At 34.6% G+C, this 15,013-nt stretch overlaps 1 long non-coding RNA gene across 4 annotated transcripts in view; it reads left to right on the top strand.

Moving 5' to 3' along the window:
• The first annotated feature begins 563 nt into the window (after window positions 1-563).
• The window catches only part of LOC141489799 (uncharacterized), a 113,683-nt gene continuing 99,233 nt past the window's right edge, over window positions 564-15,013 (top strand). For 3 of the 4 annotated variants that reach the window (XR_012468995.1, XR_012468994.1, XR_012468992.1), the window contains exons 1-2: window positions 564-750; window positions 2,422-2,547. This is a non-coding gene — a long non-coding RNA (uncharacterized LOC141489799). Of the gene's footprint in view, window positions 751-2,421; window positions 2,548-2,670; window positions 2,805-15,013 lie in introns of all 4 variants that reach the window. The other variant, XR_012468993.1, reaches the window with a different exon arrangement.

The following is a 15,013-nucleotide window of genomic DNA, read 5'->3' as shown; positions in this document are numbered from 1 at the left end:
GTTGTGCATGTGGGTGGGATATAGAATGCAAAGTATGAGGAAGGTTGACCACTTTGGTTGAAGAATGAGTGAAGGAGATTAATTTCATAATTAGATTAGAAAGACAGGTGAAAGTAATATTTTGAATTACTTTAAATGCTGACCAGAGAGAGATCTGTAGTTTATTTTCAAGGTAACAAGGAACCACGATAATTTAAACTCTCAATATCTTCAACCTACTCTCTCTAGTATTAAAAATTACAGACCATTGGTTGATTGGCCTTGATAGAAGCAACTTCCATATAGAGAATTCTATATATGAATATAATGAGTTTGGTCTAATATTAATGTTGTGTACTTGATGGTATTGTTAATAAATAACTCATTTTATATGGTATATTAAAATTGAAAAAACTTTTTCTTCACAACAACTGTGTAAGATGAATAGTGTGGATAATATCATTTTTACAGATGAAGGGATAAGTTCAATGAGTATAAGTAACTTGAATATGATGTCACAGAACTTCTGCGTGTCATAGCTAGGCCAATCCAATCCGCTTTGACAGTATGCTGTGGCAGCCAGCATGCCTCTAGTTGCAAGGAAAGGTCTTCGTAAACTGTAAAATGCTATATAAATGTAAAGTAGACTATGTTATTTAGAATCAAGGGTCTTGTAAATTTTATTACTGGAGATAGTGATTAGCAACCAAAGGGAGGGAAAGAAGTATGTTAAATGCAGCTGTATTTGAAAAGATCATTTCTATTCCTAAAGTGAGTATATATTAATCTATAGAAAATCACCTATTGCCTGAGTTCCTTTGCTGTATACTGGTTATTGTGAGACAGCTTAAAGATGGTGGTTTAGTGTAAAGCAAGTTCCAAGGACTATTAGATTTCAATCAACATCCCTAAGAGCTAAAATATATTGGAGCTATCATTGATCCTCTCTGAAAGCAGGAAATGAGGGAGGGAGGATAGACCAAATTACACCCTTGGGGATTGTATAGACTTTTTGTTTCATTTCATTAAACCTTTATAAATCCTACATATAAAAATTACTATACTGGGGAATAGAAAGATGAAAGAATAATACACTACAAAAGTTGATACTATACACAAATACCTAGAACTCAAAGTAAATGTGTAGAGGGAAGGAAGGTACAGCAAGTCATAGACCATTCATGGAAGATGTAGAAACATGGTTAGTTTTTGAATGAAGAGAAGGGATCTCTCTCTCAATCTCTCTCTCTCTCTCAATCTCTCTCTCTCTCTCTCTCTCTCTCTCTCTCTCTCTCTCTCTCTCTCTCTCTCTCTCTCTCTCTCTCTCTCTCCCCCTCTCCCTCTCCCTCTCCCTCTCCCCTCTCCCCTCTCCCTCTCTGTAAATATGTTTGTGTGTGAGTGTGTTTGTGTTGGGGGGGAGAGATGGAATTCATTCTAGTCAGAGGAAAACAGGTAAGGGCAAAGACATAAAAAAGGGAAAGATTCTTAGAATGAGACTGGTGAACAATTTACTGAGAGAAAAGTAGGGTGTGTGAAAAATTAATATAGTGTTATAATTCTGGTAAGGTATACTGGAAACCTATTTTGAAAGACTGTTGAATGTCAGAATAAAGAATTTGTTTTTTCTCACCCAGAAAACAAACCCAGAGTAGTGACTGTTGAGTTGACTGTGTCAGCCAACTGTATCCCAAATATAACTGAATTCTCTGCAGCACATTTCTGGTTATCTAGCCCTAGAAAATAGCCCTCGGGTTATTCTAAACCCCTTTGTAGCCCTTGAAACTATGTTAACAGGGCCTCATTCTTAGCTCTGACCTCCTTAAAAATATCACAGTTAACAACCAACACCAGAAGGTTTTGGAATTTGGTTTAAGAGTATAAGAAGTCATCTTGTTTTCTTAATTTCTGCTAATACAATTAGTGCCTACTTGCTCATGAATTGATAAGTGATTGGATAGTTCAAGCCCTTGTTTTGAAAGAAGGTAGAGTTCACTATAAGGAAAGGGGAAAAAAAGTGACTATATTCTGATAGGACATTCTAATCATCATCAGAAATGTACCATATACTTCATAAAATAAGATTTTATTTATATATCAGAAGAATGATGTTCATGATTAGAGTCCTTAAAAATGGTTTTCATAAGCAGTAAGTCAATGATAAGGACAGGCCTTGGAAAAGTTCTCCAGGTTGACAATGTAGCTTTCAAGAAGAAAGAGTCTGGAAAGATTTCAGAAATGAGCATATGCTCAGAAATAATAGGTTCATTGCTTCAAAATGTACTGATCTGGGAAAGACCTGAGAAACTATTGAGTTCATTTCTTCCACCCTCTGTTCCCAGTTTTACAAAATGAGGAAACCAGGAGAAAGAATCTAATTAACTTTCTTATGGTCACTCAATTCATATCAAAGGCAAGGGTTAAACCCAGTTTTTTTGAATCCAGGTCCTGTACTCTGTCCACTATATCATATTGCCTCAAGTTTTGGTGAAGAGACATTACTTTCTGGACAATTCTCATTTGCAGAAACACACCAAGGTGATGCTTCAAGTCACACAATTCTGTCCACAAGTGAGTGCTGCAAGTTTCAATATAATAATGGCATAGTTCCTTCTTCCTCCCCCCTCATATTTTTGCTTCATAAATATTAAATTCACCATATCACATGTAAGATTTAATTTTGTTACCTTTTAGTGACAAACAGAAGATGTATGAAACTCTGGCATATTCTATATGTGAAAGAATGAGGCCTCATTCCAATTATGAAATGTTGCATTGATCCAGTCACTTCCAACATGAAGAGTTAAAGAAAAGCCTATCCTGTTTAGGTAGATATTTTTTTATATGCAGCCTGTAAAATCAAATAAAATACTTGAATACCTGTTATTCTACAAGTAAAAGGCTTCCCAATGAGTGAGGCTGAACCTTCCTAACAAACTTTTAAAAAACTGGCCAGGATCCATAGGGGAAAAAATTCAAAAGAAGTAGGGGTGCTTTTCTTAGGCATTGAAAATGCTACACAAATTTATATTTATAATATGCTATCATGTTGCTCAGCCCATATCATATCTGGAAGTTCAAGCTCCTTTCCCATGGCTTGATTTGATGAAAATCTATAGATTGTCAACTTAGAGGCACACAAATATGATGAGACTTGGGGACTGACAACAAATGGGGAGTTGTGGAGGTGGGTACTTGGCAGTCAAAAGGGAAAAAAGGTATACTATTCTAGCTTCAAGAAGCACTGACACTGATGTTTCTCCTGATCTAAAATGAAGGTCATTGCCCCATGAAACCACCCTGAAAATAGGATGTGGTGAAGCCACAGCATGTGACAGTCAGATTTTAGTTCAGGTATTTTTGTTTGTAAAGAAGTTGAAAAGAATTGTATAATTTTAAATTTAGAAATAGGATATTTCTTGTATTTTAGAAAGGATAATTATCAGTAGGAAAAGTAGCATAATTCAATATACATTTTGAGACTCATCTATTATAACACGAACTATATAATTCCTACTTGCATTCAAATTTCCCCTCAAGATTCATGGTAAGTGAAGAGAAGGTCAAGGAGGAGGTCTACAATTCACTTTCACTACTTTTGATTTGCTCCAGAATAAGCAAAGGAGAGAATTCTTCCATTGGATAAAAGCCTAAATTATTTCAAGAAAGAACAAAAATTGATTTATTTGGAAACACAATATTTTATGCAGTTAGCAGGTGAACACTTTGTGAGTCACACCAATATGATTGTGAAATACAATAATAGCTGATATATATATATATATATATATGTATATATAACTCAACTTACATTGTCTTATTCAATGCCAAAAAGGATTCTTGTGAGATAAATAGTATAGATATCTCTAAAGTCCATTTTAAGAGGATGAAATTGAAGCTTTCACAGAATTTCCAACTTTCTCAAGTTTCCCCAAATTAGTAACATTTAGCAGTAAAATCCTCTTTATTTCATTGCCTAATGAAGCACCTTTGCCATGATACCGGAGATCATCTAATTAGTTCCACCTCTCTATGGATGAGGAAACTGAAACCTTGAGAGTTGAAGTAAATTGGTCAAAATCACATAAGTAGTAAGAAAGAACAAACATTTTAAGCAAGGTACACTTACTCTAGTATCAGCACTGATTTCATTAGACCACTGGTCTGTTGTTTAGGGTGTCAAATAGCCTAGTGTTCTCAAAAAGAAACTCGTGCTTTCTAAGGAACTTAACAAACTCAGAATATGATTCTAAACTAAAAAAAAGTGAGATCTTCCTATTGACATCATATCCAGTTTTCAGTTGCATTGTAATTTGGTGCATCTTATACAATTTCAACTTAGGTTTGTCTTGGTTAAACAGTATTTGAAGACACTTCAATATATAGTCTCACTGCTCTTAAATAGTTGATATCTTTCCTATCAGAGATAGGTGAAGTGTATCCTATGTATATAGCCCCTAAAGCACTTTCAAATTCTTTGGGATGGAGAGTTTTGTAGATAAATCATTCAGGTCATTACGTCTAATGCTTTCTGGACAGCAAAAGTGCATGATATAAAATGAGTGAGTAATGGACATGAGAAAATTTTTGTTACACATAGTAAAAGAACAACCTTGCAGAATAACAGATAAGCATGGTGGCCTCTTATTACAGTTTGTTTGCAAATGAGCTTGGTTCAGTTTCATAGGCAGCACAGAAACCATGGCATCACCTTCTGTAGGGAAAGAAAGAATGTGTTCATAGAAAGACTGTGTACAGGGAAGCAGTTATAATGGAAAAAAAGACTAACCTTAGTGCTATAAAATTTGGTTTCAAATCCCATCCCTGACATTTGCTATATGTATGCTTTTTAGGCATTATTTAACCTCCTGAAACCTTTTTTTAAAATCATCTCTAAGATTAGGGGATTTTACTGAAAGATTCCTGAGATAATTTACAGTTCAATAGCTGTGACTGCAGGGTATCTAAAGATGTCATTGCCTGACCCTATTATGGACAGACATTATAGTCATCTCTAAATTATTCAGAGTATTTTAGAAACTTTATGGTCTCCTCATGGCAAATTCTATCTAACAGACTTTCCTACCACTTGGCATATGCCCTGTCATTAACAATGAATATTAATAATAACCTAAACTAAACAATTTAAATATAGCCCCCCAAATCACATGATTTACCTAAAAGCCTAAAAGAAATGATTCTTGTATTACAACACTGGTCTCTCCTACTAGGTAAGATCTTGCTATATTTAGTCTCTCTCTTTTCATCCAACATTCTAGCACACAGCTCCAAGAACAAGAGAGATTTAATTACTATTTGTCAATTTGTTTTCAAGGCTTTGTTGTTTTCAGTCATTTTAGGTTCCATCTCTTCATGAGTTGAAGTATCCAACTCTTCATGAGCCCATTTGGTTTTTATTTATTTGTGTATTTGTTTGTTTTTTTGACAAAGATGCTGGAATGGCTTGCCATTTGCTTCTCCATTTCATTTTATAGAAGTGTCAAGAGTCTTAGGTAGGATTTAAATTCAGGTCTTCCTGATTGCTTCACCTCCAGGGTCATCTCTAGTCATCCTGATTCATATCTGACCACTAGATCCAGATGGCTCTGGTGGAGAAAGTGAGGTTGGTGACTTAGCACAGCACCCCCTCACTCAAATCCAATTCAGGATCTTCTCATGGCATTATGTCCTTGATGTTGTGGTCTTCTTTGAGAATGAAGGACAAATAAACTGAGGCAAAGCAAAGGTAAGTGATTTGCCCAGAGTCACAGAGCCAGGAACTATCTGAAGCCAGATTTGAACTCAGGAAAACAAATCTTCCTGGTTCTAGGTCCATTACTCTAGTCACTCTACTGTGCTATCTAACTGCCCTGCTGTTAGAGCTTAGAAAGAATAATTGAAGGTAACCAGTAATAAAGGAAGGGCTATATTATGTTGGACTGAAGGTTTGGATTGACTTGGGTTCAAATCTTGCCACTTAAACTTATAAGCAAATATCAGAATGAACAAATTTCATCTATCTCATTTGGAAAAAGAGAGTTATATCACAAGTGTTGCATAGGGTTTTTCTAAGTAAAGAGCACAAAAATACTTTGGAGTAACAACTTAAGTTCAGTTATTATCTGCTAAGCTACATTCTACAGGACTATCCAGTTTTTATTATTATAAAAGGTATATGCAGCAGGTATGCTCTGACTTCCTATACCACAGTCAGCTTATTATATCTGCCTCTTTATAATATACATATATATCCCTGCATAGACTTATCTATGTAGGGATATATATATATATAATATATATATATATATATATATATATATGTGTGTGTGTGTGTGTGTGTGTGTGTGTGTGTGTGTGTGTGATCTTATTAGATTTATCTCTAACATAGTGATGTCATTTTATATGACAATAATTAAGGACAAAAACCAACCAACTAGTCTATTATATCTGCCCAAAATTCTCTCTGACTAGAGGAGTTGGGGTGGCTCTCTCTAAAATTAATTGACACGAATCTCCTTTCTAGAAGTGTTCTCATCAACTAGGTAGAAGGCATTTACCACCTATATAATTTTGTTTTAATTACTTAACTTCATCAGGCCTTAGTTTGAGAGCAGGAAATCTCTTTTGTCTTTCTTTATATCTTAGCATAGAACATTGCCTTGCACTCTAGGCACTTAATAGATCATTATTGATTGACTGATTGGACTAGGTTTTTAATAAGGTACTTTTCAGCTGTCAGTCTTATGATCCTTTCAGCTCATTAAGATTTCAAGATAAAGTTTTTGTTTTTAATGTCCTTTTTCCAGGTCATGCTCACTGATTGTGAATACCCTGCAAGGCTCTGTTCTAAGTCCTGTTTCCTCCTTCCATACTATCTTGCTTAGTGACCTTGACATCTTCAGAAGAATAAGAAAAAGATTAAATTCTGTACTTAATTAGTGCTTAATAAATATTTCTTAGACTGCATTAGATTGGTTCAACTGTTATCTCTATGCAGATGATTCTCAAATCTTTTTAGTTGGATGCATCTCTCTGCTGAGCTCCAGGCCTGAATTATCAATTTCTTTTCAAAACTCTTAACTTGATGTCTCATAGACATATCAAAGTCTAGTTGTTCAAAACATAACTCTTTTCACTTCCCATAAACACCCCCTTTTCCCCCTCAGCTTTCCTATTACTGTTGAGACCCCTACCATCTTCATAATTACCAGTGATCAGAACTTTGATAAGTTATTCATGTCTTCTCACTCAAACCACAATCTGTTGTTAAATATTATAGTTCCCACCTTCACAACATCTCTTTTCTCTGTCTTCTTCCCTTTATCCAAATAGCCACCATGCTCAAATAAATCTCATTATCTTTCATCTGAACTATTGTAACAACTATTGCAACAGATTTCTAAAAAATATTTTTAAAAAATAAAAATTTAAAAATTTAAAAACATTATTTACGTCTTATTTTTACAACACCAGAATTCCTTCTAGTTTCTCCTGCCTTCCAGAGAGCCATCTCATATAACATTCTTTTAAGATTGTTATTTGTCCTTCATTGATCAATGACATCATGGGGAAAAGAGGAAGAAGAGAAAAAAGAATCAACAAAATCAGTTAATGTATCAAAAACGTCTGACAATATAAGCACTTGATCACATTCATGGACTATCCATCTCTGCAGAGAAATGCAGTGAGGATGTATTCTCCTTTATGTTTTTCTCTCTGGGGTTGTGCTTACTTTTGTTCATTTGTAAAATTTATATTTTGTTGTTTTATTGTTTTTGTTTGCACTGTTGTAGCCACCATGTAAAATACTGCTTTCTTGGCTATGCTCACTTGTTTCACTCTACATCAAATAATATCAATCTTTCCATGTTTCTCAATAATAATTATATTTATTATTTCTTATACCAAATTTGCATTCCATTATATTGAAATACCATATTTTCTATTTAAATTTTATTTATTTTATTCTGGACTTAAGAAATAAAATAAACATTTCTACAATACAGTAGAATAGGAAAAAAGATGATTGTATATAAAACTATGCATTTATTATGTATAACTCATTATTCTTTTAAAATATATAATAAAGTTAGATAACTTTCCCTTTTTTGCCTTCTTTTCTCTTCTTTCCCCTTTTCCAGCTGAGTGATGGATATCATTAGACACAAATGTGTGTGTGTGTGTGTGTGTGTGTGTGTGTGTGTGTGTGTGTGATGTGTAAAACTTTTTACACATACTTCTTTTTATGAGTTCTTTTTGGATACAAATAGTATCTTCCTTCATATATCTTTTGTTATTAATTTGGGTACTTATAATAATCAAAATGTCTTAGTTACTCAGAGTTGTTACTTTCTCCAGTCAAAGGGTACCTATATCATTTTTAGTTCTTTGCTATGACTTCCCTAGAATTTAGGTTCCAAGCTAAACTCTCTAAATCAAAAGGAATCAAAATTTTAGTGGTTTTCTTTGCTTAATTCCAAATTGTTTTGTAAGAATTTATACTGATTCACAGCTCCACAAATAATACACATGTAGCTACTTTTTCAAAACTCCTTCAGTATTGTAATTATCCTCATCTTCTGTTATCTTTGCTAATTTGCAAGGTATGAGGTGGAACTTGAAGGTTACATTTCTTTTATTATTAGTAAAATGGAATATTCTTTCTTATGATTAATACTTTTCAATTCTTCTTTTGAGAATTGTTTATTCATGTGCTTTAACCATATATCTATTGAGCAGTGCCTGGAAATTGAATTCTAACTGGTCTTCTTGCTGTAATACATCCTCTACTAAATTGTCAAAGTGATTTCCCTAAGTTAAAGTTGATCTAGTTTTGTATCCCCTCTCCAGCCTCACTCAATAAATTCCAGTGTCTCTGTTACTTCCAAGATGAAATATAAAATATTTTACTTGACAATAGAACCTTATCACAACCAATCTTTTTTCCTTCCTTTCCAGGTTTCCTGCACTTTATTTCTCTCTAAATACTCTAACCCCTAACTCTGGATGCCCACTTGAAGTTCTTCATATAGAAAACCACATCTTTGCATTTGCTGTCCCAAATCCTGGGAATAGATTCCTTTTTGATAGAGAAGTTTCCTGTCTACATTGGTAGTGAATGTTTGCTCATTCAAAAGTGCCATATAACAATGAAATCATGAGTGCTCTCCCTACCCTCTATTAACAATAGTTGGGAAGTAGGAAAATTGGGCTTTTGTAGAACAGATTAAATAGGACTACTTACTGATAAGTTTCAATGTAGAGAAGACTCAGTTGGCAGTAAATAATTAACTATCAGTAGCACTTCCCAGGGATCAAGTTATTTAAATTTTCCATGCTTTACAATAACTCTAAAACTGTAAGTTGGAGAAAAAAATGTCAAACTCCATTGGTAAAGATAATTAGATCACTTGGGAGTTCGCTATACAAATGAAATACTGAGTAATAGCAACAGCAGTCCTTGTGATAATAGTAGTAATGACAAGCACTTTAAGATTTGCAATGCATGATAATATTATCACATTTAATCCTTACAGCAATCCTGTGAAATAGGTATTATCACTGTTCCCATTTTACAGATTAGGAAATCTAATTTGAGGGTTAAAAAAGACTAAGTGACTTATTCGGGGTCTCCTGATGCCAAGTCTTTCACTATGCTCACTATCACTTTCCCTTTAGTAAAGGCACTTAAGTGGAAAAGTATGGGATTTTGGCATATGGTATATGATGAATTATTCATAGGTAAATTTTCATGTAAGGAGGGTTCACATGTCAGTGAATAGATTTCTGGTCAGGATTATGACCAGGCATAGCAAGGTTGGAAGAAGAAATTGTATCCTGGAAAGCACAATGGTGTAGAATCAAGGATTTCATTGGCAGGATCATAATGCTACTTGGGAACATGTTTAGGGAACTCAAAGAATAGTAGTGAAAGAGATAAATCCAAATCAACAAATCCAATTCAATATGACTATCATGTTTTAAATGCTTACAATGTGCCTGTCACTGATAAATACTTAAGGTACAATCAATAAAAAGATAAAATAATATTTTAAATAAATAAATAATAAAAATGAAACATTCTTAAGTAGCTTTCAGTTAATGGGGAGATAACATACAAAAGGTGACAAGAAATGGGGGGAAGGAGGGAAAGATACCCATCTCAGGGATACATTGTTCAATGGAGTTGAAACTAGGAAGGAGAGCAGATACAAAGCATTGAGAGCTGAATTCAGAATCCAGTTGAATCAAACTTGAATGAGCAGAAAGGGTGGTAGTGGAGTACATCTTATTCTATGGGTTTGAAAACAAGGGAAAAAACCAAAGGCAGAGTAGAAAAACAATGACAACCAAAAGGGAAGGGGCAATGAAGATATTTGACCTACTTCTCAGTTCTCTGCAAGGCCAATCCTGAAAACAATAAATTCTTATATCTGCTACCTATATGAGATGCATATTTTCAGACATGGGAATCTATAAAAGCAAAAGGAACAACTGTGGAATCAAAAAAAAATTTTTTTAATTAGATAGTGGCTTGTGGGGGTTGTTTGATTTTATTCTGAAAGGGAAAGGCCATTGAGAGAAGTTATAAAACTGCTGGGAGTTCATGCTATAGTAAAGAAGCTGTTCAACGTTAATTAGCTATTGATTAGGAAGAAGGGGGGGAGACTAGAGGTCTAAGATGCTTACAGAGAAAGAATAAAAGCCAGCTACTCTCTAATTTAGTCATCTAGTTAATTGTCATCTGACTGGGAAGTGGGTGATCTCAGGCTCTTAAGAGGGATATTTGAACTTGGAGTGGAAAAATGGAAGAAGAGGTTAAAAACATTTAGATTTTTTTTTCTGAAGGTTATAATTTAAGGGAATATCTCCTCACTGATAATAAATTTGGGGCTAGAGTTAAGTCATTGTAATAATTGTTGTTGTTTGTCCTTTATTCTCAAAGAGAACCATGGCATCAGGAAGGTGATGCCATGACATGCAACTGAATTAGATTTAAGTGAAAGAGGGTTATGCAAAGTTACCAACCTCACTTTCTCCTCTGGAGTTATTCAGGGTCAGTGGCAAGATATGGATCAGGATGACTGGAGATGATCTTGGATCCTTTTTAAGTTAGGGATTTTGGCAGGCCTCAGTTTGGCTGAAGATCTAAAATATGACCAAGTGGGAATTGACCTGGAACCTACTGTTGAGCTATCAAAATTTACATTCCTTTGGGCAGAGCCACCTAAAGCCTCTGTTTGAATAGGGTATTATACCCTTACCTGAGGGTGCTCTGTCCTAAGGAATGTAAGTTTTGATTGGCCAACAATAGGTCCCAGGCCAAACTCCATTTGGTCATTTTTTTCTTTGGCCCCCAACTGATTCAGAGTGAATATAAATAGCAACTGTTTCTGCTTGGGCCAGAAATCCTGACCATCCTTCCCCTCTCAGATTGATTTTTTTTTTGGAATAGATAAAAAGACCATTCTTTGTCTAATTTTTTTTCCCCTATCTAGTCTTAATCACCCAATGGACCTTGCCTCAGTCAGACTGAGAACTATTAAAGAACTTAGCTTAAAAAGGCCAAGATCTTCCATACTATTAAGGGTCATCTCTAATCATCCTGCTTCATATCTGGACATTGGACTGACATTGTAATGAAAGTTACTATTTATATAACACTTTAAGGTTGACAATTTTCTAATAGTCAGAATAACTTTCTGAGGTAGGTTTATTATTCAGAGAAGGAAACTGAGGCTGAAAGAGATTAAGTGGAGTTAAACAATTGATAAGTGAGGCAGAATGTGAACTCAGAATTTTCTCATTCAAAGTTCAGTGCTCTATCCTCTATGGCCAGAGGCAGCCAGATTCCTGAGTAAATCTAATTTAAAAAAAAAGACTAACTGGCTAGATTAAAATTACAATGAAAAAAACTGCAACTTTTTGTAAAAATTGAGTCAAAAATGTGTGGAACTTGCAGGCTGATTGGAGAAAGCAAGATGAGACCAGATGTTTTTATGCCAGTGCCTTTGTAGTGCCAAATACCTGAGGGATAAACCATCACACTTTGGGAGAATATCTAACTTTAGGGAGATGGTCCAAATATATTACTAATGAACTTTTCCTTAAGTATTAAAAACAGTTTTATCTAGTTCAGATAGTTCCTATTGCTGATTGCCCTTGATATGGGAAGCATAGAGGTAATTGAGTTCTTAAGAACAATGTCTACAGGGGGTGGCTAGGTGACACAGTGGATAGAGCACTGGCCCTGCAGTCAGGAGTACCTGAGTTCAAATCCTTTCTCAGACACTTAATAATTACCTAGCTGTGTGGCCTTGGGCAAGCCACTTAACCCTATTTGCCTTGCAAAAATCTAAAAAAAACTCAATGCCTACAGAGCACAAGGTGGGATTTAGGGAAGAGGGAAGCTATGGGGCTCAGAAGAGAAATTCTTAAGACTATAATGAATTCGGAAGAATAATAAAGATATGGCTGGTGTAGATACTTTCCTTAAAATGGACGTTTTGGGAGGAGACTGTTAATTACTGGAAGGGGCTGCAAGGGCAAGTATAATTTACATTTTGAGAAGTAGGCAGAAAGAACTTCCCTAGTGAGGAAAATTTTGTGGAATGGTACAGAATGTCCAGGTATCAGTGGTAGAACTTGGAATATAATCTAGAAAGATAAAGGCTAGATGAATTATTTGACTTGTTTAAGATCATACAGCTTGTAAGAGAATTAGCCAGGATCCAAATCATTACCTTTTGATTCAAATTTTCTGCTTTTTTAGTGTTATTTATCTTTAACTTTGTTTATTTTTGTTTGACTCACACCTTCTTGGGGATTATCTGACCTAGAATAACTATGATTAATCTTATCTTAAAGGTCAGATATGCTTGTATAAGGCAATATACTCTGATATGAGGGAACATATCTGACTGGGCTTGTTAGAGTATAATCAAGTACACATATACTTGTTTCTTCCAATCTCAGAGGTGGAGGATAGAACCAGGACATCCAGGGTGGAGAGAACCAATTTAGTCTTCATTCCTGAAGATATATAATTTGGGGAATGAAACTGACCTTGGCCTCACTGACATTAAGGAAAAAAGTGTATCAAAATTTGACTGCTAATGTATTTTATCATGTTGATTATAAAATAACAATAATTATTTAAATTTTCTGTTTTGGAAAATACCACCATTTGTAATTTTAATTAATGTACTTATATCAGCCAGGAATAGTACCAGTTTACAAAAAAAAAATCATCTTAGAAACCTTATCTGGCAGAATAAGTACAATTGTTAAAAAGAAAAAAAAGTTTTAATAAATGCTTGATTAATGCCCAATAACATCAAATCATCCAAGGAACATTTCAGTAGTATCTCTTAATGATCCCATTTGAAGATTTTTTTCTTTTTTGTCAAAGATACTGGAGTGGCTTGCCATTTCCTTCTCTAACTTCTTTTACAGATGAGGAAACTGAGGCAAACAGGCTTAAGTGACTTGCCCAAAATCACACAGCTAATAAGTATATAAAGCTCAATTTGAAGTCATGAATATGAATCTGATTCCAAACCCAGTAATTTATTTATTTGAACATCTATCTGCCAATTCAGATGAGATTAAATAAAACATATACTGCACACTTACTGTTTACCAGGAACTATGCCCAGTACAATACAAGGAAAGAGAAAAAGAACAACAAAAAATTCTTGTCCTTAAAGTGCTAATTTTTATGGGGGAGAAAAAACATAAAAGGAAGCTAAAAAGGCTTGTCTGTAGAATCTGAAGCTGAACCAAGGTAGAGGCTGGTGTGAGTGCTTAATCAAATGAAAATTCCTAGAAGGAATTCTCTATTCTTCTTTGGAAGAAGTGGGTGGAGATATCTCCAGGATGACAAGACTACTGAGATAGAGGTAGAAAAATAGTATTCTAGAGTGTGAGGAGCAAAATCAGGTCAGAGAAGTTTTCTTATTTTCAATGAAAATGGAAGTAAGATAACAGAAATGAAAAAAGTGAACTGTTCTTTCAATATTTATATGTGTAAATATAGGAATAATTAGTTTCTGGAATGACAATAAGATACTCTGTGTTGTTCCTTTTAGTCTTGCTAAGTTTTTTTGGTCAGAATTTGTATGGATGAGAGTTGGCATTATAGAAGCATAAAGAAAATGAACTAAAAGTTCCCACTTTGCCAACTAAAGGACTCATCACAGAATGAAAACTGAAAGAAAATCAACTATATTAAAAAGTCATATATAACATCAGGGACTCTGCTGGTGGATTTTAGTTTAATAGTTTAAATCATAAAGGAGTACGATAACTCTGGAGTGGCCTATAAAAGGAAATTAAAGTCCCTCATATATGTGTTTTGTGTGTGTGTGTATGTGTGTGTGTGTGTAGATAGGTATGTGTGTGTGTATATATACATAGATATCTAGATTTGGATAGATATAGATCTATATTTAGATCTAGATATAGGCATAACAGTAGTAGATAAGCAGAAGATCATATGGCAGCAGAGAACAGTAGAGTATCTGTAGAGAGAAGACCAGATGCCAAGAAATGGCAGATGGCAATAGAGAAATTGAATTGGAGAGAATCAGAAAGTGGGCAAGCAGTTAGGAAAATAGCTTAGCAATGCTACCCAGCAGTCTATAGCTTGATGAAATCACCAGGCCAGCTAGTAGCAACATAGGCAAAGAAAAATTCTCCTTTGGAAACTTAAACTACCCTGATCATGTGGGATCATTAATGTTCTCACTTCAGATTTATTCCCTGGAGTCACATAATTGTAACATTATTGGTATGGAAAACTTTTAGGATGTCCCTGAGAATCAGAATATCATCCTTGTCATATAAATTTGCTAAGCTGTTTACTTGAATATATTTTGTTTTCAACTAGTATATCTTCTGGTAGATTTGGTAAAAGGAACATTATTTTGGGGTGGGGGGGAGGTAGAAGGAGTGTAGTACAGTGGAAGGGGCACTGGATTTAAAGTCACCAAAGGTCAATTCTCAGTTCTATTACTACCTGCCACTTTGAGCAAGT

The sequence above is a fragment of the Macrotis lagotis genome, chromosome 5, assembly GCF_037893015.1.
Source record: "Macrotis lagotis isolate mMagLag1 chromosome 5, bilby.v1.9.chrom.fasta, whole genome shotgun sequence".
NCBI classification, from domain to species: Eukaryota; Metazoa; Chordata; class Mammalia; order Peramelemorphia; family Peramelidae; genus Macrotis; species Macrotis lagotis.
Note: the sequence above shows the minus strand (reverse complement) of the source record. Positions and strands in the feature narration are given on the sequence as shown.